General features: G+C 41.7%; 1 protein-coding gene and 1 long non-coding RNA gene across 3 annotated transcripts in view; one reads left to right on the top strand and one right to left on the bottom strand.

Annotated features, from left to right (window-relative positions):
- The window catches only part of LOC148152150 (uncharacterized), a 762,130-nt gene extending 761,280 nt beyond the window's left edge, over window positions 1-850 (bottom strand). The window contains exon 1 of the long non-coding RNA XR_015757494.1: window positions 707-850. This is a non-coding gene — a long non-coding RNA (uncharacterized LOC148152150). The remainder of the gene's footprint in view (window positions 1-706) is intronic.
- Window positions 1-25,973, top strand: part of sgcz (sarcoglycan zeta) — a 979,662-nt gene that overhangs the window by 233,622 nt on the left and 720,067 nt on the right. The gene's annotated exons all lie outside the window — the stretch shown is intronic.

Below are 25,973 nucleotides of genomic sequence, written 5' to 3'. Positions count from 1 at the left end.
TGACATCCTCAGTGCTTGGGAGCCTCCTGTGAAGCGCTTCTGTGGTGTTTCCTCCGGCATTTACAGTGGCCTGTCCCTGCCACTTCCGGTTGTCAGTTTCAGCTGTCCGCTGTAGTGGCCGGTATATTGGGTCCAGGTAGATGTGTTTGTTGATGGAGTTTGTGGATGAGTGCCATGCTTCTAGGAATTCCCTGGCTGTTCTTTGTTTGGCTTGCCCTATAATGGAAGTGTTGTCCCAGTCAAATTCATGTTGCTTGTCGTCTGCGTGTGTGGCTACTAAGGATAGCTGGTCGTGTCGTTTCGTGGCTAGTTGATGTTCGTGGATGCGGATCGTTAGCTGTCTTCCTGTTTGTCCTATATAGTGTTTTGTGCATTCCTTGCATGGGACTTTGTACACTACGCTAGTTTTGCTCATGCTGGGTATCGGGTCCTTCGTTCTGGTGAGTTGTTGTCTGAGTGTGGCTGTTGGTTTGTGTGCTGTTATAAGTCTTAGTGGTCGCAGTAGTCTGGCTGTCATTTCAGAGATGTTCTTGATGTATGGTAATGTGGCTAGATTAGATTAGATTAGATTAGATTACTTACAGTGTGGAAACAGGCCCTTCGGCCCAACAAGTCCACACCGACCCGCCGAAGCGCAACCCACCCATACCCCTACATTTACCCCTTATTACCTAACACTAAGGGCAATTTAGCATGGCCAATTCACCTAACCTGCACATCTTTGGACTGTGGGAGGAAACCGGAGCACCCGGAGGAAACCCACGCAGACACGGGGAGAACGTGCAAACTCCACACAGTCAGTCGCCTGAGTCGGGAATTGAACCCGGGTCTCTGGCGCTGTGAGGCAGCAGTGCTAACCACTATGCCACGGTGCCGCCCACTAGTCCTTTGGGTTGCAGCATGTCCTCATTCCGTTGTCTTTCCCTTAGGCATCTGTTGATGAAATTGTGAGGATATCCGTTTTTGGCGAATACCTTGTATAGGTGTTCCTCTTCCTCTTTTTGCAGTTCTGGTGTGCTGCAGTGTGTTGCGGCCCTTTTGAATAGTGTCTTAATGCAACTTCGTTTGTGTGTATTGGGATGGTTGCTTTCATAGTTCAGGACTATAATGGTAGGAACACTACCATTATAGGGCAAGCCAAACAGAGAACAGCCAGGGAATTCCTAGAAGCATGGCACTCATCCACAAACTCCATCAACAAACACATCGACCTGGACCCAATATACCGGCCACTACAGCGGACAGCTGAAACTGACAACCAGAAGCGGCAGGGACAGGCCACTATAAATGCCGGAGGAAACACCACAGAAGCGCTTCAAAGGAGGCTCCCAAGCACTGAGGATGTCACCTAGACAGGGGACGAAACGTTTGCAACAAAAACTTCCAGCTCGGCGAACAGAATCTCTGTTAATTAGCAATACAGGTTGATTCCACCATTTTACCTCGACCCCCCCCCCCCCCCCACCCAACTCCCATTATTAATTATGTGTGCTCGAAGAGCTACAGTGACGATTTGTTAACTTGCTCTGTCAACCTCAATCCATTTTCTTTTAGAAAGTTATGTAACAGAAATATCCTGAAATTAGTTAGAAGTTAATTTTGTTATTTTTGTTGGACATTTTTCCAGTTTGCAACTACTGAGTCCAAGTTTTGAGCTGAGATCAAGTACTCTGACGGTCAGAAAGTCCATGGAAAATAAATTACTTTCTTTCTCTTCATTTATACCTTTCAAAAGGTAATTAAAATATGAAGTGCTGATCTTTTTACACAAAGTGTGAAATTCAAAGCATCACTATTTATCATGTGTTTATCTATTATTGACTCGGTTGGTAATACTGCTGCTTAAGTAAGGCCATGGAATCGAGTCCTACTCCATGACATGAATACAGAAGGGTGGCTGACATTTCAGTGCAATAACGAGGGGGTTGCTGAATTGTCAGAAATGCTGCTTTTCAGATGACAGATCGAGCTAAGGCCCTGACAGCTTATTAATGTAAAATATTTCTACTTTCTTAGGTGGGGAAATTGAAACTGCATGCAATATTCCAGGCATGGTCTTCTGAGCTCAAATCCCCTCACAAAGAAAGTCAACATACTGTTTACCTTCCAAACTGCTTGCTGTGTTGCCTGTGCACTTGGATTGACTGGTGTACATGGATGCCTGGATTCCTTTATACATCCACATTTCCCAATATATCACCATTTAAATAATATTCTTCCTTTGTTTTTTACACTGAAGTATATAACTTCATATTTAACCACATTGTCTACGTCTGCCATATGTTTGCTTACTCACTCAACTTGTCTAAATCACCTTGATGCCTCCTTACATCCTGCTCACAACTCTCAATCCTGCCTAGTCTTGATTTTATTTTATTTATTTAATGTCGTGTATTTTGTTACAAAACACAGCAAGAAGTGTTGTATAGGTGTCATCATTCTCCTGCAATGTCTTATAACGCAGAAAAATAAACCAAGACATTGAATATAATGGCAGAAGAATAGAGAAATAAAGGGAAAATGTTCAACTTGACAGTCCTTCTCAAGTGCTCAGCCATTGGCCACAGACCTGGTGGCCAGGACGAGTTCTCATGCTACACCCCTGCCACTGGAACAAAAGTTGTCATTCTTCAGCATGACCTCGACTTCTCCAGTGCCCTTGTCACTGAGTCCTTGATGGGCCTTGCCAATGCAGCTGTTACCAATACTGCTGGGTGCTGAACTGACCCAAGCTTGACTTCAGCACCACCAAACGTTTGGGGCCCACCTCACCAATGCAGCTATTGCCAATGCCACAGGTCTCGTACAGGGCTCAAACTCGCCTCTGTGTCATTAGCAAACTTCTAAATGTTATACTTGGTTCACCAATGCAGATCATCTGGCAAGGACTGATTAGGGATAGTCAACATGGCTTTGTGCGTGGGAAATTATGTCTCACAAACTTGATTGGGTTTTTTGAGGAAATAAATTATTTGGATACAAACATAAGAGTTACAGTTAGTAAGTTTGCAGATGACACCAAAATTGGAGGGGTAGTGGACAGCGAAGAGGGTTACCTCAGATTGCAACCAGATGGGCCAATGGGCTGAGAAGTGGCAGATGGAGTTTAATTCAGATAAACGCGAGGTGCTGCATTTTTGGAAAGCAAATCTTAGCAGGACTTATACACTTAATGGTAAGGTCCTTGGGAGTGTTGCTGAACAAAGAGACCTTGGAGTGCAGGTTCATAGCTCCTTGAAAGTGGAGTCCCAGGTCGATAGGATAGTGAAGAAGGTGTTTGGTATGCTTTCCTTTATTGGTCAGAGTATTGAGTACAGGAGTTGGGAGGTCATGTTTTGGTTGTAAAGGACATTGGTTAGGCCACTGTTGGAATATTGTCTGCAATTCTGGTCTTCCTATTGGAAAAATGTTGTGAAACTTGAAAGGGTTCAGAAAAGATTTACAAGGATGTTGCCAGGGTTAGAGAATTTGAACTATAGGGAGAGGCTGAACAGGCTGTGGCTGTTTTCCTGGTGTGTTAGAGGCTGAGGGGTGACCTTATAGAGGCTTACAAAATTATGAAGGGCATGGATAGCCTTTTCCCTGGGATCAGGGAGTCCAGAACTAGAGAGCATAGGTTTAGGGTGAGAGGGGAAAGATATAAAAGAGACCTAAGGGGCAACTTTTTCACACAGAGGGTGGTACATGTATGGAATGAGCTGCCACAGGAAGTGGTACAATTGCAACATTTAAAAGGATGGGTATATGAATAGGAAGGGTTTGGAGGAATATGGGCCGGGTGCTAGCAGGTGGGACTAGATTGATTCGGGATATCTGGTCAGCATGGATGGGTTGGACCGAAGAGTCTGTTTCCATGCTGTACATCTCTATGACTCTATGACTCAATGCCATCTTGCAGATTCATTAATAAGTTAGTTTTTGCTGCTTGTGAGCCCTTGCTATATGCAAACAGACTGCTACATTTGCCAACATAACAGCAGAAACTCCATTTTAAAATGAGTTAGTAATTGTGAGACACGTTGAAAGTGTAAAAGGTGTGAGTAGGTTGGGTCGGTACATGTTGGACGTTTAAAGAATGAGAGCTGACCTTGTTAAAACATACAAAATTCTTTGAGGCCCACCTCTTCCTCCGCTACATTGATGACTGCATTGGCACCACCTCGTGCTCCCGCGAGGAGGTTGAGCAATTCATCAACTTCACCAACACATTCCACCCTGACCTTAAATTTACCTGGACCATCTCTGACACCTCCCTCCCCTTCCTGGACCTCTCCATCTCCATTAATGACGATCGACTTGACACGACATTTTTTACAAACCCACCGACTCCTACAGCTACCTGGATTACACCCCTTCCCACCCTACCTCCTGCAAAAATGCCATCCCATATTCCCAATTCCTCCGCCTCCGCCCTATCTGCTCCCAGGAGGACCAGTTCCACCACAGAACACACCAGATGGCCTCCTTCTTTAGAGACCGCAATTTACCTTCCCACGTGGTTAAAGATGCCCTCCAACGCATCTCGTCCACATCCCGCACCTCCGCCCTCAGACCCCACCCCTCCAACCGTAACAAGGATAGAACACCCCTGGTGCTCACCTTCCACCCTACCAACCTTCGCATAAACCAAATCATCCGCCGCCATTTCCGCCACCTCCAAACAGACCCCACCACCAGGGATATATTTCCCTCCCCACCCCTTTCCGTCTTCCACAAAGATCGTTCCCTTCGTGACTACCTGGTCAGGTCCACACCCCCCCTACAACCCACCCTCCCATCCTGGCACCTTCTCCTGCCACCACAGGAATTGCAAAACCTGTGCCCACACCTCCTCCCTCACCTCCATCCAACGCCCTAAAGGAGCCTTCCACATCCATCAAAATTTTAACTGCACATCCACCAATATAATTTATTGTATCCGTTGCTCCCGATGTGGTCTCCTCTACATTGGGGAGATTGGACGCCTCCTAGCAGAGCGCTTTAGGGAACATTTCCGGGACACCTGCACCAATCAAACACACCGCCCCGTGGCCCAACATTTCAGCTCCCCCTCCCACTCTGCCGAGGACATGGAGGTCCTGGGCCTCCTTCACCGCCGCTCCCTCACCACCAGATGCCTGGAGGAAGAACGCCTCATCTTCCACCTCGGAACACTTCAACCCCAGAGCATCAATGTGGACTTCAACAGTGTCCTCATTTCCCCTTCCCCCACCTCACCCTAGTTCCAAACTTCCAGCTCAGCACTGACCCCATGACTTGTCCTACCTGCCTATCTTCTTTTCCACCTATCCACTCCACCCTCCCCCTCCCGATGTATCACCTTCACCCCCTCCCCCATTCACCTATTGTACTCTATGCTACTTTCTCCCATCCCCACCCTCCTCTCACTTATCTCTCTACCCTTTAGGCTCTCTGCCTTTATTCCTGATGAAGGGCTTTTGCCCGAAACATCGATTTTACTGCTCCTCGGATACTGCCTGAACTGCTGTGCTCTTCCAGCACCACTAATCCAGAATCTGCTTTCCAGCATCTCCAGCTGTCGGACAAATAATCAGAGAAATCCGAGAAGGTTCATTGCAGTTTCCACCTGAGAATGTTCTCGCCCTTGGAGCATTAAAAGTGTTTTTTTTTGTAAGCCATTCAACAATAGATTGAATGTTAAGTTAAACGTTTTAAAAAGATTAAGTGCATAATCCTGGGAATTTTAAAACTATTAACCTGATGTCTATAGTGGGGAAACTGTTATATTATAATCTATTATAATGTAAGTAAGTCAACAGTATTTAGTGCGTTAATGATCATAAAACCAAACAAACAGAAGTTCAGAAAAGCAAGCTGCGCCTGAAACATTCATTGAAAACATAACAGAGTTGCTGGTTGACATGGTTTGGCTTTAACTACCTTTGAGATGTTTTCAGAAAATTTCAAAAGAGGAAAAGTCAGAAGTCCAAACTTCTCTATTAATATCTAGAGATTACTCCACTTGCACTGTTTGTTGTGTGGTTGTTGTATTTGTCAATACTCAGGTTGTATACATATGAACTTCTGAGTTTCCCATCCATAACTCTGCTCTCTCCTCTGTCCCTCCACTCTCTAAAATCTCAGGCAGAATCTATGATGTTCCAATATATTCTGCAGCTTTTTTGCTGAATTAGCAATATGAAAAAGTCCATGAAACATCATGTACATTTATATGTACCTTTTAATTTCACATACTGTAGATGAGTTGAGTATTTGTGAACTGTTTGGCCAACTAGGAAGTTCATTCAGTGTGCAATGAGCTATAAGTGATAATGGTCATTTTAAAAGTTCTTGCTAATTTAAACTAAAGTTTAAGTGAACAGAAGAAAAAAATCTGACTGAGCCAGCAAGCTGCTGATTTTCCAAAGTGACAGGAGTCTGCTACAAACCACTTAGTCCTTCCCAGGTACCTCATCAGCAGTGCATATTGTCTTATATGCAGTGCTCCTAAATATAAGAGTTTACCTTTACGAGGTTGACAATTAAAGTGGAAAATAGCTTTCTGAACTAAAGAGAATCCAAGATATCTGAAAGTGTAGTAACTGTTGCTGTGTGATCTGATGGGGCTGTGGTGGGACAGCATTGAGCAGGGAACATCAGTAACAAAAACAGAAATCACTGGAAAATCTCAGCATGCCTGGCAGCATCTGCAGAGAGAACTCAGAGTTAACGTTTTTGGTCCATTGACCCTTCTTCAGAACTGAGTTCTCTCCGTAGATGCTGCCAGACCTGCTGAGCTTTTCCAGCAACTTCTGTTTTTGTTTCTGATTTCTATCCTCTGCTTTTCTTTCATTTTTGTTTGTTTAATAACAAGAAAGACTTCCAGCTGATGGCAGGTGAAGGTAGAAGTGACTGTTATGTACTGAGCACAGGAAGTCCAGGAGTTAGGGAACTGTTCCCAGTCTACATTCTGTATCATTAAGAAAGAAAATCTATTTAAAAAAAGTAACATTTGGAAATGATGTTACTGGTTTGAACTCGAGTTCCATTGTAAGGGATACAGGATGTATTTGGACCAGTTATGCAATTTTCAAGTTATACTTGTTTTTCTTCTGTCCCTTACCAATTGTACTCTTTCTCTGTCAGCAAATGATCTCAGCAATTCACTGCAACCACTGTAAAAACTTCCCTTTGATTCAAAAGGTTTTGGCTCAGATGTCAGTGGCACCCAATAGTTTGGATATAATTCCGGTTAAAATAGTGAACTTTTATTACACTAATCAATAATACATACAATGACACTGGTTATTTAGAAATCCCATAAACCAGGGTCTGTCTCAGGAAATCAACCGATCAACTGATCTTCTGGCCTGATCTTCAGGGCAGCTGACCAAACTGCCACACCCTGGCTACAGCAGTGAGTCATTTATGATGTTCCCTTTTCTATGCCTCTTCTTCTGCCCATGCAAGGTAATACATGGTTTTGGCTCATTCAAATGGTTTTCAACTTCATCACAGGCCTCTCTGCAATGTTATGCTTGAAAAAAACCACAGGCAGCATTCTCAGGTATCATCTCTAACTCCCTTATCTTTAAGGTCATAGAAACAATGGCACACAGTTCTCCATAAAGCAAGGCGAGCAGAATCTTGGAGGGGCCTGAACCACCTGGACCGTGGTGCGATTTATGTAAGAATAATATGAAAACTATCTTGATGTCAGAATCAACTCTGCATTCTTCATGCATCTGCCAGGCAGTGTGGCGAGTTTCTCACTGGGCAGTGGCAGGATAACAGTTAAGGGGGAATTATTGATCGATAATAGCCTTACTAGCCCCACAACTTTCATCAATAACATTCAATTTCCTATTCTTACCAAATGTACCAAACAAACTTGACTTTGAGAATTCCTGACATGGAACTCTGAGTGGTACCTGGCAAGTTCAGCTTCTTGCTGCTGTAAACATGCATCATGTTGCTCTGCACCAAAATAGAACCTCAGAGCATGATCCACATCCAGTCGTCATGTGTGCCTATGTCCATGAACATCCAACATTTGCTAACCCCTCATGACCCTCACGGTACTCTGTTTGATCCCTTGCAGGATGTTTAGGAAGCATAGACTTACATTACAGGGTACACCGGCAAATAGTGTTGAAAAGCTGCTTCAAGAAACTGTGTGCGCAGATGACTGATTGATTACTTACTTACTTACTGCTTGATAACACATGTCTAAAGTCTATCATAACTGCTGTATTAATGTGGTGTTTTCTGTGGAATCCTGTAGGGGTCTGCTGTTGGTCAACAGGTCCCATTACTTTCAGTCACAGACACATGCACATGCACACACAGGCTTTGACGTGGTCAGTTCTCTGCTTGGGAGGCTCATGGTCAGGAGATCTGTCCAACTACAGTCTAGGAAGTGTTCAGCAGTCCATCCTGAAGGTCAGCACAATCATTGAAGGGGATAGTGCATCATTAGCCAGGGATTTGCAAACTCAGTGCTGTGGGGGTATGTTCAGTCATATCTAGCAGCTTGTGGATAGTAGTTAATCAGACATTTTATCTTGAGATCTTGGTGAAATCAATGAAACAGAATGGGAGTTTGTTGATAACTTAAACATAAATAAGTTACAAACACTTTGAAAAGCCATACCAGACTCAAAATTTTAACTCTACTTTCTTCTGTACGCATGCTGCCAGATCTGCTGAGTTCCTTCAGTACTTTCTGTTTTTATCTCAGCTATCCAGCATCTGAGTATTTTTCCTTAAATAAGTTTCATTTAGTTTATCCTTTCTAAAAGTATAGTATATCCTTATTACTTTGAGCTCTGAACTATTTTAGATTTTCTGTCCAACAATCTGAAACACAGCCTAAGTTCATAAATAAAGTATCTGTAAGGTCACTTGTAAAATATAGATATGATACAGATATCCAGAATAAACGTAATTTGAAATGAATTCCCTCCATTTTCATTGACTGGAATCTTTGTTTTCTCTTCCTTTGCACTATTCACTTTTACTCTGTTTGTATCTTCTGACAAGCAACCCATCTGGTCATCCAAGTTTTACTGGCTGGCTGGTTCAAAATTCATGCCATTCTTTTTTGTCTTTTTGACTCTCTGATGGTTTTAAATCCATTTTGCCTGAAACGTTGATTTCGCTGCTCCTTGGTGCTGCCTGAACTGCTATGCTCTTCCAGCACCCACAAATCCAGAAGGGCTTTTGCCCGAAACGTCAATTTCGCTGCTCCTTGGATGCTGCCTGAACTGCTGTGCTTTTTCAGCACCACTAATCCAGACCATTCCACCACAGAACACACCAGATGGCCGCCTTCTTTAGAGATCGCAATTTCCCTTCCCACGTGGTTAAAGATGCCCTTCAATGCATCTTGTCCACATCCCGCACCTCCGCCCTCAGACCCCACCCCTCCAACCGTAACAAGGACAGAACGCCCCTGTTGCTCACCTTCCACTCTACCAACTTTCGCATAAATCAAATCATCCGTCGACATTTCCGCCACCTCCAAAAAGACCCCTAGTTCCAAACTTCCACCAGGGATATATTTCCCTCCCCACCCCTCTCCGCCTTCCGCAAAGACCGTTCCCTCCGTGACTACCTGGTCAGGTCCACACCCCCCTACAACCCACTCTCCATCCTGGCACTTTCCCCTGCCACCGCAGGAACTGTAAAACCTGTGCCCACACCTCCTCCCTCACCTCTATCCAAGGCCCTAAAGGAGCCTTCCACATCCATCAACGTTTTACCTGCACATCCACTAATATCATTTATTGTATCCGTTGCTCCCGATACGGTCTCCTCTACATTGGGGAGACTGGGTGCCTCCTAGCAGAGCACTTTAGGGAACATCTCCGGGACACCCGCACCAATCAACCACACTGCCCCGTGGCCCAACATTTCAACTTCCCCTCCCACTCTGCCGAGGACATGGAGATCCTGGGCCTCCTTCACTGCCGCTCCATCACCACCAGACGCCTCATCTTCCGCCTCATCTTCCGCCTCGGAACACTTCAACCCCAAAGCATCAATGTGGACTTCAACAGTTTCCTCATTTCCCCTTCCCCCACCTCACCCTAGTTCCAAACTTCCAGCTCAGCACTGTTCCCCCCATGACTTGTCCGGACTTGTCCTACCTGCCTATCTCCTTTTCCACCTATCCACTCCACCCTCTCCTCCCTGACCTATCACCTTCATCCCCTCCCCCACTCACTTATTGTACTTTATGCTACTTTCTCCCCACCCCTACCCTCCTCTCGCTTATCTCTCCATGCTTCAGGCTCTCTGCCTTTATTCCTGATGAAGGGCTTTTGCCCGAAACGTCGATTTCGAAGCTCCTTGGATGCTGCCTGAACTGCTGTGCTCTTCCAGCACCACTAATCCAGAACCTGGTTTCCAGCATCTGCAGTCATTGTTTTTACTTCCATGTTAAAGCTGTTTAAAGGATTCTTGTCCATAGAATGGTGATCCCATGTTCTGGCACAATTTTAGATTGGCTTCAGAAAAAGACAACCCTCCAGCAGCCCAGCTAATGGAATTTATCAAAAGCAACTACGTCAGCAATGGATCCAAAAGGTCAAGAAATACATTTTTCAGCAACAGCTGTTAAATAAAGGAATAGGGAATCTGGCTAATGGTCCAGATCATCAGAATAAATTCTAATTTCAATATTCAAACATGAAATAGTTGCAATCTTCCTTTTAATGTGAGGAGGAGAGGAAAGCAATAAAGAAAATTAAAATTATTATCTTAAGTCATGTTTAAAGATCTAACTAGGTAAATTAGAATGACTGAATATCTTTCCTTCATTGCTACCAATTGTACTGTTTTTGTCAAATGATTGTCAGGTTTCATGATAGCCAGTTACAGAAGGAAATCAACATCGTCTATTGATTTACCAAATCCTTTCATTGGTAACCTGACTTTTTATTTGGATGGTATAAATATAAAATATAAACCAGATCCTTTTTTGATATTTGACAGTTGTGGGGATAGTACACATGTTTTTTTTCCCTGTAAACTGCAGTGCATGTACAGATTAAAAATTATTACATTCATTTTCCTGAGCAGCACTCAGAAATCGAGGGTGCAATTGGTCAATTATGGGAACACAGAATTGGTCAGTAGGCAATGTTATATCCTGCCGAATTTTAAGCTCCAAATCAGTGGGGGTTACGCAAAAGCCAAAGACCACTTGTACAACATTGACAAAGCTATTAATTATTTTGTGTTACTGTCAGCAGTGAACAGTAAGTGCAGTAAATTGGAACTTGTAATTGCTAATGTAAATATGGACTGCTATTTGCTCATCCAGCAATCCTCTTATTTTAGAATACTATTTAAATTAATATCAATTTGTGAGGTATGCGCCTTGGGAGTTTTAATAGAAGCAATTTTATGACACAATTTGTCCTCAAAGGTAGTATAAGTGCTTGACATTCTAAATTTAACACAAAAAATTAAAATGTTGAATGGAGTTCAAGGTAGCAAGAGTGAGTAATAGTACCGGATACATTACTCACTGTTTAAGACAATATTTACAGTCGAATCACACCTACATTTGGATAGTTGAGCTTCAGTAAAAACATCCTCTACAATGGAGAACATGTAAGATCAGGATATCTTTTGCACAAATGAATTCTGGAAAAATAATCTTAAAAATCCTGTGGCAAAAATGTTATTTATTTTGGGATATTTCTTGAAAATTCACTGCTTAAATAAACGTCTTTTGATTTTTGTAGAATAGTAATGTCCTTATTGCTCTTCATTAACAAAATTAGATTTTTTTAATGCATTGAAATAATACTTTGACAGTAGGGCAAATTATCTGACACAATAAACCCAAACTATGTTATCATTGATTTCCTTAAGAGCAGCTTCCTCATCATTAGTTCAATAACATGATAGATTCTGCTCAGAAGCTATACAAGGAAGAATCAAGTTGACACTTTTATTGCAGAACAATAAGCAAGCAAATTGGGTTAGTGCTGATTTCAAACTTTACTCCCAACAACTCCTACTGCTATCCTGACTGTATTCCTCCTCCAGTCTATATTATAGGATCTAAGAGGTGAGAAAAACAATTCACAGAAAATTCTGTTCATGGAACAATCCAATTGATTACTTAATTACTCTTTATTTTTGTATTTAGTTTTCAGAGGATTAAAACAAATAGTAATGCTGAGTAATTTGAGAGCTTGGGAAAAGCTCTCAAAGACATGTGGGGTGTGGCTTGAAGGTGGACTTTTGCAAATTGTCTCAGGTCTGGTTCATGATTCCATGCTCAGGGTTACAGGTCCCGACAAATGGCAATGTCAGCGAACTTTCAGTGGTCATAGAGCAAGAGTTATAACCTTGAGGGATGCATACAGATGGAGAATTCTTTATTAAGAAGGCCTGTGTTTCCTTTAAGAAGATGAGGAAATCTACGAGAAAGCATCTTATATTCTGTTCTCAGTCATAGTGCTCATCCCTCATTGAAATTGAAAAATGGCTTCTAAATTAGAAGGAAAGCCCAGAAGCATTATAGAGAAATGAACAGAGGTCCTGCACTGAGATGGATCACTACTATTAAGGAATAATTGAGTAAACAGTGGCCGTGTATCTGTATGCAAATGCAGTGTGCAATTTGATGAGAGGTGCAGTGTAAGTACTTTAGCCTAAACTGGAATGAGTCAGAAGAGATTGGATTGAATAGTTGAATTCCTAACTTTAATACTGTTCTTTTTAAGTGCACAATTCAAATGTTTTCTTTTATAAACTCAGTTCTTTTGATGTCCAGTGCAAACCTGTGATCAGCAGAAATGAGAACAGTGTGGGAATAGTAGTGAAACTACAAATGCATTATTATACAAATACCCATGACCTTTACATTTCAGTTTTCACACACGACTTAATATCTCTAGCCTCATTTTCTCCAGTTTCTTTAATATCTTTACTGTTTGTGTGCCCTTTCCTGCTTGTTTGACAAATCTGTTCAAAGTTATAAACTGTTTAGTGTGATGAATCTGATTGATAAATTAGCTGGAACAACAAAAGAATTATTCCAGTCTGCCAGATTAAGATTAGTTTGATGCATTGGCTCATATCTTGTAAGAAAAGTCATAATGATACTTGTCAGAAAAAGACATTGAACATTTCAGGGCTTTAGGATGTGAAATTTCAACACAGTAGCTGTAGAAGGACAGACATTTTGTTCACTGCATATTTCTATGGGGTTGGTACCTTTCCAAGGCAATGGTGACAAATTCCATTGGGGTAACTACCTCTGTGTGTGAGACCAGTGCTAGGAGCTGGGCTTTCCCAGAAAACCACCACTTTTGTTTCTTGTATGACTTTGTTAAAACAATCATTGTTAACATTCATGATTTTAAGCAGATCCCGTAATACTCTATCCAAATTATAATCAGAGACTTGTTTTAATGTTCAGAAGAATGACGAGTGAGCATGGAAAATCTGTAGGTTGTTCTATAAGGTGAGTTGATTGACCAAGTGCCTTTATAGCATCTGTACTGTTGTAAATAGTTGATGTAAATTCCTAAATAATCCTGCAATGGCTAGACAGGAAAAATATATTTTTGAGGCAGATGAACATGCTAAATTTGTTATGAATGTGCCAGTCTAAAGAGTACATTTCAGCAGCTCCATCTTTAATACAGGAACCATTATTTCCATTAATCTAACAATTCAAATAAACTAAATGGTAAGAAGAACATTCTTGGCAGACAAAGCCTCTAAAGCATCAAGTCTAAGTGCCTATTAGTGTCAGGAGTCTTGAATAACATTGCTGCTATTGATTGCTTCATCCTGCTGCGTATTTCGAAGGGCAAACCCAAATCATTAGTTTTTCGCAAATCTGAAAAACCATCTAGTTCTATAGTACATCCATTATTTCTGTGTTCTGTCAAGTAGTCTCAAGTACATTTATTATGTGCAAGCAGAAATCAATTTTTGAAACAAAGTATCAAATTTTGAGGCCTCTTGAGCACAATGAATTTTCCCCAGCCTTCTTTACCCCCATGGAATTGTAATGTATCACCAGGATGTGGACTCGGGTCAAGGAGAAGGCAAATGGACAGGCAGAAGTCAGATCTATTAGGAGGTTACCTCAGGTACTGAGATTTCAATGGCCATTGAAACGGATTTGAGTGATTGTAATCCTCTTAAGCATTACCTACTGAACTACCGGTGGCTTTTGCGGCCATGTTTGAAGTCTGGCCTGTCCACAAAATGTCCATTAGAGGAAACAAGGACAAACAAATCACTCAGTGAGTTGAATTTAGGCCAAAATATGCCCGTTTTTGTAAGACACATGCTAACATATTTCAGGAGTTAAAAACCCAAGGGCACCTTGACTGACTAAGGAAAGGTAAGTGTATAAGTTAAGTATGCGGTAAAAGGATAGGGTGCTAGTTGAGTGAGGCGGGAGTATGTCAGGTAAGTATACAAATGTTTAAGGTAGGTGATGGGCAGGTGGGATAGGTTGATAGAGTAGGTTGGGACTGGGGTCGTCAGGGTAGTTAATAGTGACATTGAGACCTGCAAGCTTGGGTTGTCTCAGAGACGTTGCTTGGTTGAGTGTTGGGCCAGACAAGGATAGAGGGTTGGGTCATGGATGTCAGGGTTAGCAGGAGTTGTACTTGAAAGGGTCAGTGGTGAGTCAGGGTTCAGTTTAACAGTGAGCCAAGAGAAGGTGTTTATATTTCCCCTGTATCTCAAGGGCAGCTCTTAATACTAATTGAATTGGAATTCTCGAAAATGCCTATCTTTTATAGGCTTTTCTCAGTGGGTTTCAGAAATAGAAATTATCCATCAAAAGTTTCAGTTTCCCACAAAAGCTGCTGCATCAGTGATTCCAAATTGTCCTGACGTATAATCCCACTCTCTGCTGCTCCAATAATCTGGTTATCAGAGCCCAACTTTCTGTCTCCAATGATGCCTGACCCCTGTGCACTTTCTGCATTTTCAGTTTTTAATTCAGGCAGAATTCTGACCCTTTTTGTGACAGTAGAATACGAAAGGACACATTGGTTAATGAGGCTGACAACATGCAACAATCACCATTAATTGGCATCACGCTGTTTCCTGGTGAGAATCTTGTCACAAAAACTGGGCCACAGTTTGAAAATGGAACAAATTGTTCCCAATGTTGAGAAAGTCCTTGCCTGACTTCTCGTATGAATCCCTGACATTTTTGACCATCACCCACATTATTCACACCTCTATTAGATTCTTCAAGAGTTTCTGGATTTGTCAGTGAACTTTGCTGCAACCTCAAAGGCTATCAAAGAGAGTCACCAATTTCTTCTTGTTTGGGTGCCCATCAGCCTTTTAAAGATGGTGTGAGCTCTATTTCAGAGTGGATAAAGTGCAGCACTGGAAAAAGCACAGCAGGTCAGGCATTATCTGAGGACCAACAGAATCGATGTTTCAGGCAAAACTGTTTTTTCAGCACTGGGGAGGGGGAAGTGTGCAGAGAAATAGATAAGGGGAGGGGGTTGGGGCCGGGGAAAGGTAATTGGGAATGGCGATACGTGGGTGAAGGTAGGAGGTGCTGGTGATAGGTTGGTGGGAAGTGTGGAGTAGATAGGTGGAAGGAAGATGGACAGTTAGGTCAGGTCAAGAGTGCAGTGCTGAGTCGGAGGTTTGGATCTGGGATGGGGTGGGGAAGGGGAGATGTAGAAACTGGTGAATTCAGTGTTGTGAGCTCTATTTCAGAAAATCCTTGCAGTTTTCTTCTTCATTTCTCTATTCTGTAACTAAGGATTCTACCTAGATACTCTGTACCCAAGATGTTGTCATGTGTTGGTGACATTTTACACTGTAAGTAATGTTGTAAATGAAAAAGCTGTACCTCAGTACCTTTGTACTTGAGATGGCTGTGTAAGTGGCGACTTACATGTGACAATAAAGCTAATTCAGTTCAGTGACCAGTCCTTCCAGCTATGACAGGATGGTAGATTCCAGCGAGCATCAGACAAGAGGGTTCCATGGGGGTGTAGTAGGGGAAACCATGAGGTGAGTTTGGGATGATGCAGAGTAAATCTTGTTGGACATCACGGACAGAAAGCCTCAGTGAACCTCAATGAAGTTAATATTTAGCTAAAATATTTAAAGATTTAGCCCATTACAAAACTTGCATATACACTCTAGAATACTTAAAGAAACTTTGCAATACAGAGTTTCTTAAAATCACTGTGGTACAATTTGTGTACTTGGCCCCGTAAATAGGGAGGTGCCTATCTTGTAATTTAATACTTTTTCTTTGCAAAATGATACAGAAATTAATTGCCTGGAACTTCAGTGTTGAACTGTGTAATGACAGGACAGTTCAGATTCAGAACCTTGCAGCACTGCTAGAGGCGGTCTCTGAACAGTGTTTACATGTTGGAGCACCACATGGGCCACGCTGTAAGCGACTGGTGCACCGAAGCAAAAGAAAGAAATTGCCTTTGTGGTGCCATCTCACACAGCACTCTGGAAATGAAATTATGTGTTTTTTTCCATCCAGGGAAAACTATGGATATTTGCTATTCTAGTCAGTTCTTTGGCTTTTTGCTGCTGACCTTTATTGGAATAGTCAACAACTGGCAAAGGAAACCTGCCGCAGTTATTGACTTCATGTGGCACACTTCCGTATTATTTCTAAGAAAATAGTATTTGCAGAGTAGATATCCCAACTGACCATTGCAAGAGACTAATTTTGAACTTAAGCAATTTCTGTTTTTATTTTTAAAAAACAAATATCATTGTTCCCTTGATGAAAACCATAAGTGTACTCACAATTTCTTGCTTGGCATGAAGGAAACAACTAGGAATCTCAATGAGAATAGTGATGTGGACAATATTCTAATATATAGGTCTAGGTGTGTAAATTCCTATTCTATAAGCTGTAAGCTATTTTGTCAAGAGCTGTATATGAAACAATTGAAGCTGGCAGAAGTTTTCAAGTTTCTAAACAAGCAATACATAACACAACAGAATATAGTGAGGATTACATTTGACCAAATTACTTGGTGCTGTACTGTGTAAGCACCATTGTGCACTGCATGTTGAATACACACAATGATATTACCTGCAGCATGTTTCAGTTAGCTGCCTCATGGGCAATAAATTACTGGTCCTTTGAGTTGTTTGAAAAGATCACGTGGAAGTTCAATTAACATGCATCTGTGGCACACTTAAGGTGTATATGAATCACCCAATGGCTCTGCCATTGTTCTTTTAAAAACTGTACTAACAAATGAGAAATGTGGCTGGTATAGTAATATTTGAATTCTATTAACTGAATAGAAATAGATGATAAAAACTTCATAAGTCTATTGATTGGTTGTCTTGAGCAATAAAACATGTAGTTCTTCAATCTGGTGCTTGTGAGTTACGCATCTTGGGGAATCAAGGACAAGGAGAATTGATGATTGAAAAGTCACAGGGTGTGAGTTGACAAAGTGAGCACCACTTCATTCTGGGAATACTGAATCATGGTTTATTAAAATTGCATGAATACCCCAATCTCTGGGGTCAGCAAATGATATTCTGGTAATATTTATTAGCTCAATTAATCATAAAAAACAAATTAGAACTACCTATTCATGATTAGGATAGACTGGACATAAGTGCAGCCTTGACAGCAATGTTCACTTAAAGCTGAGACAAAGGGGACCGAAGCAGCAGGTCAGTAAGTAAAGAGACTGGGGGAAGAGCTTGAGACTAAGGTACATATAGCTAAGAGGAAGAGCAGTCAGGAAGATGTTGCTGAGCTCAGCGGAACTGGAAGCTTGGGCTGTATTTGCTTCAATGCAAAAATTATAACAGGTAAGACGGAAGAATGTAGAGCATGCATGCAATTATGATGTTTTTGCTACAACAAGTACATGGTTGAAAGGGGGACATGGTTGCCAGCTTAATGTTCCAGGATGTCAATGTTTTAGACAAGACAGAGGATGAAACAAAATAAGTGGAGGAGTTGCATTACTGGTTAGAGAGCATATCATAGCTATGTTCAGGGAGGACACCCTGGAGGTACCTTGCAGTGAGGCATTGTGGGTAGAGGTCAGGAATAGGAAGGGTGCAATTACAATGCTGAGATTGTAATACAGTCCTCCTGGCTGCCAGCAGGAGATAGAGAAAGAGATATGTGGACAGATTTTGGAAAGATGTGAAAATAACAGGGCTGTTGTGGTGGGTGATTTTAGCTTCCCCCACAACTATCTGGGACTCCCTTCATGGCAGGAGTTTGGATAGGGAACAATTTATTAGGTGTATCCAGGTGGGTTTTTAAAATAATATATGCGTAATCCAATGAGGTGCCGGGCCATACTGTAACTGGTACTGGGGGTGAGTCTGGCCTGCTGATCGAATTTTCAGTAGGGGAGCATTTTGGAAATAGTGACTATAATTCTGTAAGTTTTTGGATGCTATGGATAAGAACAAGAGTGGCCCTCGGGGGAAGACCAACTATAACCGAATTAGGCAAGGATGGGAGAATGTGGATTGGGAGCAGCTGTTTGAGGGTAAATCCACATCTGTCATGTGGGAGTCTGGTTGATTAGAGTGCAGAACAGGCATGTTTCTGTGAAAATGAAGGACAGGGATGGGAGGATTCAGGAACCTTGGATGACAGGGGAAATTAGCAGCTGAGTCAAAACAAAAGGAAGCATACCTAAAGTCTACACAACTAAAAGCAGATGAGGTCCTTGAAGAATATAGAGAAATTAGGAAGGAGCTCAAATAGTGAGATAGGAGGGCTAATATGTCCTTGGCTGGTAGGATTAAGGAGAAACTCCAAGGACATTTTATACATACATTGAGAGCAAGAAGGTAGCTAGGGGACAGAGTAGGTCCACTCAAGGATAAAGAAGGGAGGTTATGTGTGCAGCCAGAGGAAATGGGTGAGATCCTTAATAAGTACTTTACATTGGTATTCACTGAAGGGAAGGACATGGGGGATGTTGGGGTGAGGGAATAATATGTGAATACTCTATGGCAGGTCAACACAATGAAGGAGGAAGTGTTGGGTGTCTTGAAATGTACTAAGGTAGACAAGTCCACAGGACCAGATGGGATCAATCCCAGGGTACTGTGGGAAGCAAGGGAGGAAATAGCTTGGGCCTTAACAGATATCTTTGCATCTCCTTTTTGCCTCAGGCAAGGTTCCAAAGGACTGGAGAATGGTCAGTGTTGTTCCTTTGTCAAAGAAGGGCAGCAGAGATAATCCATATAATTACAGTCTGGTGAGCCTAACGTAAGTGGTGGGGAAGCTGTTGCAGAAGATACTGAGAGACAGGATATATTTACATTTGGAAGCAAATGAACTTGTTAGCAATAAGGTATTTCATAATGTACCTCATGGCAGGCTGGTGCAAAAGGTAGAGCCTCATGGGATCTAGGAAGAACTGACCTAATGGATAAAAAACTGACTTGGTCATAGAAGACAGAGAATAAAAGTGGAAGGATGCCGTTTTGGAATGGAGAATAATAACTAGTGGTATATCACAGGGATCAGTGCTGGGCCCTTTGTACCTTTATGGTCTGGAGGAAAATTTAGGTGGTCTGATTAGAAAGTTTGTGGGTGACACCAAATTTTTGGAGTTGCTGATAGTGAGAAGGAACATTAAAGAATACAGCAGGGTATAGATAGATTGCAGATTTGGGCAGAGAAATGGAAGATTTAATCAGGACAAGTGCAAGGTGATACATTTTTGAAGATCAAAGTCAGGTGAAAATTATACAATAAATGACAGAATCCTTAGGTCCACAGATCCCTGAAAGTGGCAATACAGGTGGGTAAGGTGGTCAAGAAGGCATTGAGCATGCTTGTCTTTATTGGCTGTGGCCTTGATTATAAAAGTTGGCAAGTTATGTTACAGCTATATAAAACTTTAGTTCGGTCAGTTTTGGAATGCTATTTGCAGATCTGGTTGTCACGCTACCAGACGGACAGGATTTATGAGAGAGGACGCAGAGAAGGTTTACCTGGATGTTGTCTGGTCTGGGGGGTTTTCGTTATGAGGAGAGTTGGATAAACTTGGATTGCTTTCACTGGAAAATGATGAGAGGAATAAATTGGGTGAATAGTCAGAGGCTTTCTCCCAGGGTGGAAAGGTCAACTACAAGAGAGCACATGTTCAAGGAGAGAGGGGGAAAGTTTAGGGGAGAAGTGTGGGGAAAATTTTTCACATAGAAGGTGGTGAGTGCCTGGAGTGCACAGCCAGTGGAGGTGATAAAAGCAGTCACATTAGCAACATTTAAAGAGTATCTTGATAGGCACATGAATGGGAGGCAAATAAAGGGATAGTGTGCATGGGCAATATGTACCGAGACTAAATAAGGATTAGGAATTGACACAGACTTGGTGGCCCGAAGGGCCTGTTCCTGTACTGTATTATATTATATTGTGTTGTATATTGTATAACCAAATGACTTGCTTGTTACAAACCCAGTGTTTGTATCAACTAAGCAATGATAAATTAAATATTTAGTATTATGACAAAGATTTAGAAGCAAAGCACTTGCAACAAACATTTTAGTTTACGTATTTCTTTTGCTTTTGATCTCAAATGTTTCTCCATTGCTCAATTTTTCTGTTGAACATCTGAGTATGTTCTGCACCCATTCTCTCATGTAATTTTCAATGTAGTCTCCACATGAAATATGGTTAGGGGACAAGGAAATATTTGAACCTGAATGTCCAGGTATAATTCAGACTCTGTTTTTAAAACTGCGCCTTTTTTAATGTAATGTTTTGATTTTTGTATTTATACAAAGTGAAAAATAGAAATCTTGTAACAATTTGGAAAGAGAAACAAAAACTATAGGCACTTCTCTGAAACATAAGCTGAGGAACTTGGGGATACAGAAAACGACTGCAGTACTCCTGGCTTACAATTGCAGTAAAATATAGAACAGTACAGCACAGGGACTGGCCCTTTGGCCCAAACATTGTAATATATTTAAACATAATTCAATTACATATGCGAACATATGAATTTAAAATAGAAATCTGTACAGATGCATTGCCTGTTACGATTGAATTGATGGTAAGCTTTTTTCCATTACAGAGGTTTGATGCAACTGAGTGGCTTACTATGTCACTTCAGAACATAATTAAATATATACATTTCTCCTGGAGAGCTAGATTTTACCACAGTGTCAATGTGTCTGACCAGAGTTCAGAAAGGTGGAAGCAATCCTGCCTCAGTTATTCTGGAAAAGCATTAGGCTCTCTACCCCATGTTTGATCATCGTGCTTGCCCTCCTGCCTGCTCATGGGGAAAGAATAAATTGTGCCTGATGTATGCACTAATAGAACTGTAACTATACAAATCTTTAAATGTGGCAGGCAAGTTGTGAAGGGTATTACAATAAAAAGCACATGGGATCTTTAGTTTTATAGACTGAAGCATTGAGTGCAAATACAAGAAGGTTTGCCAGGTCTTTATAAATCGCAGGTTAGGCCTCAGTATTCACATGGAATCCCTACAGTATAGAAGCAGGCCATTCGGCCCATCAGCTCCACACCGATGTTCTGAAGAGCATCCCACGCACACTCACCCCCTTACCCTATCCCTGTAACCCTGCATTTCCAATAGCTAACCCACCTAGCCTGCACATCACAGGGCAATTTAGCAATCCAACTAACTTCCACATCTTTGGACATGAGAGGAAACTGGAGCACCCAGAGGAAGCTCACGCCGACACGGGGAGAATGTGCAAACTCCACATAGACAGTCATCCGAGGCTGCAATCAAACCTGTGTCCCTGCCACTGGGAGGCTGCAGTGCTAATCACGGAGCCACTGTTCCACTTCGTGTTCAGTCTTGGGCACTAGACTTTGGAAAGCTGTCTGTTCCTTAAAGAAGTTGCAGAATAGAATGTTCATAAGGACTTCAGTTATTTGGAAAGTCTGGAGAAACTGGAATTGTTCTCCTTATTGTTGAAAGGTTTAGAGGGGATCTCTCAGGGATTATTAATTTCTCAAGGTGTTTGACAGTATAAATAAGGAGAAGCTTTCCAATGGCAGATGGGTTGCTAACCAAAGTCTACTGAGTTAGGATAATTGATATAAGGAATGAACTGAAAACAACATGAGATTTTCTTTTTCTCAGTTGTTATGATCTGAATGCTCTATTTGAAAGGGGAATCTGGCAGATGAGAGAGATATGTTGCCAAAGCTGCAGACATCAAGCCAAAAGCATTTAAACCAAACAGACGGCGTGGTTCAAGAAGGCAGCTCACCACCAGCTTCTCAAGGGCAACTAGATTAGGCCCAGATCCCGTGAATAATTATAACAAAGCAAGAATGCTAAATTTCAAATGGCTACCACAAGAGATGTAAGCTATAGTATAAATTGTAGTGATAGGTTAAAATTTTGCATTTCTGTATTTATCCTGTTGAGTGCAGACAGGAGGTTTTGTGAAACTGCCTTTTTTTTAAACAATATTCAAAGAAATAGAAATAGATTCAAAATAAACCGGCTAATGCTTAAAGGAGAAAATGCTTTAAAGAACTGTGGGGAAAGAATGGGGTAGTGGAACTCTAAACTGAAAAGAGCTGGTTCAAACATAATGGGTTAAATGGCCTTCTTCTTCACTGTCCTGTTCTATGATTGTATCATATACCTCAGAAGGAAGGGAATGTCCAAGTCCAAGAACATCACTGAACAGGTACTCCAGAGATCCAGGAAAAAGCTCAGAAAGGAAACAAAAACATAAATTGCTGGAGAAACTCAGCAGGTCTGGAAGCATCTGTAGAGAGAGAAATTAACATTTTGAGTGTAGTGCCTCTCCTTTCAAACTGAGAATGCTTTGGGAATGTAAGTTCAAATTCTACCATGGCAAATTTTGAGTCCAAATAAAAAATATGGAATTAAAAATATAATCTGATGGTTGCCATGTAACTATTGTTGATTGTTGTTTAAAAGAAACCTGATTCATTAATGTACACGTGGATCAGAACCACGGTTGACTCTTAAATGGCCGAGTGATTTGTCACGAATCCTGCTATAAAGCGTAAAGAATGGGTCAAAATTGTAAGGTGACAGAACTGCTCCACAGACTAGTCAAACAACAGCTTGACATAATCATACTGATTGCCTGTGAGGTATGATTCAATGTCCAGACAACATCATCACCATCCCTGGATATGTCCTCTTCACTTGACAGGAGAACTGGCTCGAAGGTAGAAGACAAAGGGTGGTGGTGGAGGGTTGCTTTTCAGACTGGAGGCCTGTGACCACTGGCATGCCGCAATGATTGTAGCTGGGTCCACTGCTTTTTGTCATTTATATAAATGATTTGGATGTGAACGTAAGAGGCATAGTTAATAAGTTTGCAGATGACACCAAAATTGGAGATGTAGTGGACAGCGATAAAGGTTACCTCAGAGGACAACAGGATCTTGATCAGATGGGCCAATGGGCTAAGGAGTCGCAGATGGAGTTTAATTTAGATAAATGTGAGGTGCTGCATTTTGGAAAAGCAAATCAGAGCAGGACTTATACACTTAATGGTAAAGTCCTAGGGTGTGTTACTGAGCAAAGAGACCTTGGAGTGCAGGTTCATAGTTCCTTGAAAGTAGAGTCGCAGTTAGATAACATAGTGAAGAAGGCATTTGGTATGCTTTCCTTTATTGGTCAGAGCATTGAGTACAGGAGTTGGGAGGTCATATTGCAGCTGTACAGGACATTGATAAGGCCACTTTTGGAATATTTTGTGCAATTCTGGTCTCCGTTCTATTGGAAGTATGTTGTGAAACTTGAAAGGGTTCAGAAAAGAGTTACAAGAATGTTGCCAGGGTTGGAGAATTTTAGCTATAGGGAGAGGTTGAATAGGCTGGGGCTGTTTTACCTGGAGTGTCGGGGGCTGAGGAGTGACCTTATAGAGGTTTATAAAATCATGCGGGGTATGGATAGTATAAATAGACAAGGTCTTTTCCCTGGGGTGGGGGAGTCCAGAAGTAGAGGGAATAGGTTTAGGGTAAGAGAGGAAATATTTAAAAGGGATAAAAGGGGCAATTTTTTCACACAGAGGTTGGTGCATGTATGGAATGAGCTGCCTGAGGAAGTGGTAGAGACTGGTACAATTACAGCATTTAAAAGGCATCTAGATTGGTATATGAATAGGAAAGGATTAGAGTGATGTGGGCCAAGTGCTGGCAAATGCGATTAGATTAGTTAGGATATCTGGTCAGCATGGACAAGTTGGACTGAAGGGTTTGTTTCCGTGCTGTACATTTCTATGACTATGACAGACCCAGCCAAGGTGGGTACAGTGATATACCATCAGTGGGGATTTGCCTTCGGAGTTGTCAACATTGACACAGACTCAATGAAGTCTCCTGGCATCAGGTCAAGCATTAGCCAAGAAACCTCATACTGATTATCACTTAAGGTAGCCCGTCCTCCCCTCACCCCACCTCAGCTGATGAATCAGTACTCCTCCACATTGAATAGCTCTTGAAGGGAGCATTGAGGGTTGTAACAGAACTGTGGCTGGGGCACAGTAATGTTCACCACCATCCTTGGCAGCATGACGATTCAATGAGCTAGTTGAATCCTAAAGCGCATACCTGCTGGTCTAGGTATGTAGTAGATAGTGAAGGAACTAACAAAAGGGAAGAACTAATTTGATCTCATTCTTACCAATATGCCTGTCACAGATGCCTCTGTACAAGGCAATATTGATAGGATGGACCACCAGACAGACCATCCTGGGAACAGCGTCCAGGCATCATATTGAGGATACTCTGTCTTGATGTGTGGCATGACACTGCATTAGACGGGATATATTTCAAATAAATCTCTACCAATTCAAGCATGTATATCCACCCATGCCTTGCAATTGAAGATTCTCCAGAGGGTCCATCTGGCCCCAGACTGCCTCGCTAAATTTAAAGCAGGAACATCTCCGATATGTCCTAAATGTAAAGTGAGCATGGGCACACTTACTCATTGTCTTTGGTCTTGCCACAGATTGCGGGCATACTGGAGCATTGTGGTCGGTGAAATAGCGAAGGCCGTGGGGATGGAGATGGGGAATGACCCGGTATCTCTTCTTCATGCCTTTGTTAATTCACTTTTATGACACAAAAAGGCTTTTCAGCATCCTCACTTTTTGTGCCAGAAAGAACATTCTGTTAGGGTGGGTGTCAGAAAATCCCCCGGGGCTGGCAGGTTGGCGTAAGCTAGTCATGGAACAAATCCCCTTGAACCTTCTTATGGGAATGGTGCACCATAAAACGGAGAATTTCTACAAGACGTGGTGGCCCTTTTTGGACTACCTGGGTACAGATTTGTCCACCATACTAATAAGAGCCTTTATATAGCCATGGCAATTCTATGTAATGAACTGGTATCCAGAGGGGAGGAACTATGAACATATGAATATGCATAAACTTATGCACTCGATGATCGAGGGCTATTGCTTTGTTTTGCTGAGCTGTGTTATGGTTACTATCATTATTATTGTTGTTAAGATCTTCTCTTTTTAACTTCGTTATTAGTTATTATCTATTTATGTAATGAACGGGTTTGTTTTTTAATATGGTTTGAATTTTTTTTCATTTTCCATGTGACAATAAATTCAATTCAATTCAATTGTTTGGTTTTATATTTGTAATATTCAAAAGAAAAAAAAATATTTTTTCTTAAATAAAAATGTATTTAAAAAAAATGTATATCCACAATACATTGTGGGCCATCAGCAGCAGCAGAAATGTACTCCAACACCACCTGCAACTTCATGGTTTGGCATATCCCTATTCTATCATTATCATCATATCCCTATTCTATCATTATCATCATATCTGGATATCAATCCTAATTCAACGAAGAGTGCATGCCAGGACATGCCAGGAGGAGTACTGGGCATATCGAAAAATGAAGTGTCAACCCAGCAAAGCCACAATACAGAACTATCTCCGTGCCAAACAAAAGAAGTAGCATTCAGTAGTCTGGACTAAACAAGCCTACTTAGATCTTAGTTTTTGAGTCTTGCCA

The sequence above is a fragment of the Chiloscyllium plagiosum genome, unplaced genomic scaffold (assembly GCF_037043375.1).
Source record: "Chiloscyllium plagiosum isolate Xiang-an unplaced genomic scaffold, Cpla_swu_hap1 HiC_scaffold_1, whole genome shotgun sequence".
NCBI lineage: Eukaryota > Metazoa > Chordata > Chondrichthyes > Orectolobiformes > Hemiscylliidae > Chiloscyllium > Chiloscyllium plagiosum.
The sequence above is the reverse complement of the archived record's forward strand: the minus strand, read 5'-3'. Positions and strand labels throughout refer to the sequence as shown.